This window comes from Haliotis rubra, unplaced genomic scaffold, assembly GCF_003918875.1.
Source record: "Haliotis rubra isolate DU_JTF1 unplaced genomic scaffold, ASM391887v1 Scf1122, whole genome shotgun sequence".
Classification (NCBI taxonomy): Eukaryota; Metazoa; Mollusca; class Gastropoda; order Lepetellida; family Haliotidae; genus Haliotis; species Haliotis rubra.
Genome location: NW_025765029.1, coordinates 159,951 through 164,589, shown reverse-complemented (window position 1 = coordinate 164,589; position 4,639 = coordinate 159,951). Strand labels below are relative to the sequence as shown.

At 39.9% G+C, this 4,639-nt stretch overlaps 1 protein-coding gene across 2 annotated transcripts in view; it reads right to left on the bottom strand.

Annotated features, from left to right (window-relative positions):
- The window catches only part of LOC124290211 (sodium-dependent noradrenaline transporter-like), an 88,924-nt gene that overhangs the window by 43,765 nt on the left and 40,520 nt on the right, over positions 1-4,639 (bottom strand). The window lies entirely within an intron of this gene.

Genomic DNA, 4,639 nt, shown 5'->3' with positions numbered 1-4,639 from the left:
AACACAGAGGGTAAACTGACGTCGTCTTCTCAGTAGAGGGAACTGGTCTCCCAGTGCTGCTACTATTATATCAATTTCCGGTACCTGCAAATTCAACATGAGTGAGTGAGTTAAATGTGAAAGTCACGGTGGCAATGTACTGACTCTTGTATTGAATCGACCAGAAACATTTTGTACCGAATAACCTGTAAAAAGGAGCCAACAACACCTAGATTACAGCAGATTTGTATAAATAACAATGATTACATTTTATACATAAAAGAAGATATTGTTCATCAGCAACCATATCAAGCGTGATGCAATACAAGCAGCAGGTTTCTATTTGATAACCGGATGGTTATACATTTTGGTTCACGGTGAAATTGTTGTTGAAAAGCTTTATTTTACACTAAGTCTACAAATTAAAAAAATACCGTTTATACAGGACAGAGTTACCAAAATATTTGATAGAATTCAATTTCTTTCAATAAACATAAAAATATAAGAGAACTAACATTTTGAAAAGGATCCTCTGCATTAGATCAACGAAAACAACAGGGTATGCTTGACCGTGATTCACTCTTCGCTGAATATATATATTTTTTTGTAGATAGATTTCTTTTTAAATTGAAAGGTGAGAAGGGATATTCAGAACCCGAACAAATGCACACTTGCTTCCGTTAGGGCTTTAGCATTGCAGAATGGGCAGGGCGGAAGGGAAACATGCGGTTCAGGGACTGTGAGACAGACTATGAGAGGGTCCTCATCGTGTATGAAATATGTGAGTGAACAGCCAACATCGTCGTACAATGACCTCTTCAGACCTGGACTGACAACCTAATTGTTTTTATTTGCTGCAATTTATTTATACCCACTTGAGTTGCATTAGATCACAGCTGTTTGATCTAATTACAAGTATATAATCGGTGTATGGGATCAGAAGTAATGTCACGGACTTGTACTTATTTTATGCAACAGGGACTGCTGAACACCAATGTCGAGAGTAAAGAGAACCTTTACTTATGAATATATACTGGATTAATTTTGCATAAATGTTTACCAAATATAGCATCATTCCTTGTTATTGTCTGCAAAACAGGCCTTTTACATCCTAATACGAAAGGGAACAGTTTTGTCTTGGTGTAGGTAGGTAGATAAGGTTTTAGGGCGACCTTGGGCCTTAAAAGGCCTATGTGCGCCCAACACTTAACAAACTGTTACATTTATGTTCAGTTACATTACGTCGTACTTCCCCGTTTTAACGAGGAAGTCTAAAACAGCTCTTTGTATGCAACCATACATTAAATTATCGCCAAGTATTGCGTTCATTGAAAAAGTATTTTGGGTTTTGTTTAGCACAGTTTATTTAAGAGCCTTAGGTGGGTTTTCATGAGCTGGACATTCTATGAGGTAGTGCTGAACTGTTTCTGGGCAGTGTAAGTTACAGCTTTCACACAGAGGAGATAGGTCTTTATCTAAAATACTTCTATATGTCTTTAATCCACAATGTCCCAGACTTGTCTTGGCAGTTAACTGAGTTGCGTCCCTTGGTCACGTCGGGAACCTACGATTGTGGAGTCGAAACTCCGTTCGCCCAGATCGCAGGTTTCCCCAATGTTAAAAGTCCAATACTTGCAGCTCTTCGGGCTTTCCTCGCACTGACAGACCGTCATACTAGTGAAATACTGCTCAAAGCCCAATACACACATTCCTAAGTCGGAAAAAGTGTAATAACGTCCAGACAGGGAAACATGTTCAGTTATGTTAGAAGTGAGTGAGTAATTTTAGGAATATTCCAGCAATGTCCTGGCGGGAACTCCAGAATTGAGCGTCACACAAATTACCCATATGGGGAGTCGAACACGTGTCTTCGGCGTGACGAGCTATGGCTTTCAATACTAGGCGAGCATACCGCCCTATTTAAAAACTAGTTATTACCAATGTATCTATTGCGAGTGCCATCAACGTAACGAACGTCAACACCAACCATAGCTGTGGCAAGGGAAGCGAGGCCAAGAAATAGGGTACACGATGAATGCAAGGTTGAATCCTGAAATATAAAGCCATCGGACTATTTGCTTTACAATTTTAGCCTTCAAGCGTGACATTTGTAAATTATCACATTACATTAGACGAAATGCAAAAGTTATTTCGCTAGTTTCAACAACAAACTTGCAGGTTTATGTATCTTTGGCCAAAAGGCGGCAGGCAAAACCGTGATTCAGATCTGTGTTGCGTCTAGTTAAAATCCGTGCGTACGAATTCCAATATACATTAATTTATTGCAGACAAATGTTGTGAGTGTAAATTTAGTTACAAATAAACTTCATGCAGTCTGCTATTGCTTTCATTTGAGGACCAAACAATACCAAGTTGAGTGTGGACCAATCGCAATCACGGGATAAGGGTTAAAACATATCTGCTTTTTAGGTAATCTTGGGCTCATTCTGCTGGACCTGATGACTGGAAGTCCTCCATAGACAGTCCACGCAGATGGGCAATATGACCAATCATGGAGAAGCAAGCGAACCCCAATGAATACACCGGTCAGTGCATCAGCAAGGCAAGTCACCATTGCATCCATTCAAGGAGAAAGGAAAAGTTGCACTCGGCAATGTGCAAAATAGACGACGGCGGTCTGTATATAATCGAGTGTGTACAAGGCAATTTATGGGTAGAAAGAGGAAATGAACCTCGAGATATTCCAAACTACAACGTAGCATTCTTAATTATCCATATGGTGAAACATAACCAGTGTGATATATATCATATGTACACATATCACTTTTGCCTAGCAACCACTGTTTCCGTATATGATCGTATGTTACGTCATTACACTATTGAACGTTTCGTCAGTGAAAAGGGCTGTCACACATGCTTACCGTGTTTTACTGCACAAATGTACATAAAGAAATTATTACACTCGCAAGTGTGCCACACGACTTATACGAAACTCGTACAAAAGTGTGTTTTGCCCGAGAGTCTTACCTGAGTAGCCCAGATAGTGTGTTATCAGTTTTACTCAGGTAAGACAGTCACTGGACACTCGTGCACATTTCAATCACGCTACTGAACAAAATGTCCGTCATTCCATGTGCTATTGGCGCTTGGATGACTGCGCCAATACTACTTCTGGAACCAGCGGACGGTCAGTGCTAAAGGTACGTAACTATTGTGTGCAATCCGACAAAAAGATGATGCTCCTTTGGAAAAGATTACATGACGTAGATTACACAGACGTCCTTTAGCCCCAACCAAACGTTTAGGTGTAAAGGACGAGCATTTCCTTCACTTAGTTATTACTACTGAATAGGTCTGTTCATTTTAATACTCGTTGGGTGACACAGGATGTACAGTTTTTATCTTATGGTGGTCACGCAGATTACATCTATACAAAATCTCTACAACATTAAACCTGTGAAGCATCAGGGTGAGAAATCGGCTGAAATTTAGTGGCTATGAGAATGATATTGTATTGTCCCAACATAAAACTGCAGATAAGGAATACTAGCTAATGAATACATATAATATTTATAATAATTATATGGTCATTTTCATGGGGTAATGTAGATTGCACTTTTTGGGAAACATCACATTAAAACATGAATTTAAACAAAATTAAAACAGATGTTTCTGGGTACAGACGAAAGGGACAATACCGTATGTCGAAAATGTAATCTGTTTTGTTCACACTAGATGACTATTTACTATGAAATATTCACTCAAAATGTTATACTATCATTGGAGACATACACATTTTGGTGATTTTGACTAACTTTTTACCCTGAGTCACACACATAAATGTCAGATCATTAACAAGGTCTATGCCTCAGGTACCTGCTAAGCCTGTCACCTAATATAAACATGAAATGAACAAGTGATATCAGTTAAAAAGTGTTGTTTTGTAATGCGGAGACAAATCACAAATGGTGCACATTTCGTGAGAATAGGTGTGTTGCAGATACCCCAGGCGTAGAAATAAATATATACTCAGCAGCAAAAGAAAACGTCAGTGCGTATTTAAAATTAGATAGGCACTATAATCAAATCATTACAGAAATGGACATAATCAGCGGATCAAAAACAATTTTTTGTGTACAATATCTTGACACATCAATGAATAACTCAGCACAATTCCAAGACATTACGTGAACGTTTGCAGTCCATTGAGACTTTTGACTTCAGTATCTAGTGTGACCACCATGAGCGGCAATAACGGCAGCACAGCGTCTATGCAGGGAGTGCACCAATCGATTGATGAAGGCCATTGGCACCTTGAACCACACTCTGAGAAAGGCCTGGCGTAATAATCGGCTGTATTCGGCCTTGGTATGACATTATTCAGTCTCCTCTGAATTTCAACCCAAAGATGTTCAACTGGGTTTAAATCAGGATTAACGGCTGGCCACTGCATAATGTTGACACCGTTCTACCGTAGGACCTCCCCATGAGTCTCTTTCCATAACACATTGGTCTGAGTAACGCTGGCCACGTCGTCGCCATATTCTTGTTCTGCCATCTGCAGCTGATACGCAGTACCGACTCTCATCTGTGAACAGAACAGTTCTCCATTGCCTGCATCGCCAGTTTAGGTGTTGTAGGGCAAACTGTAGACGTTCACGCCGATGACGAGGGGTGAGGATAGGTGGAGGCTCCCGCT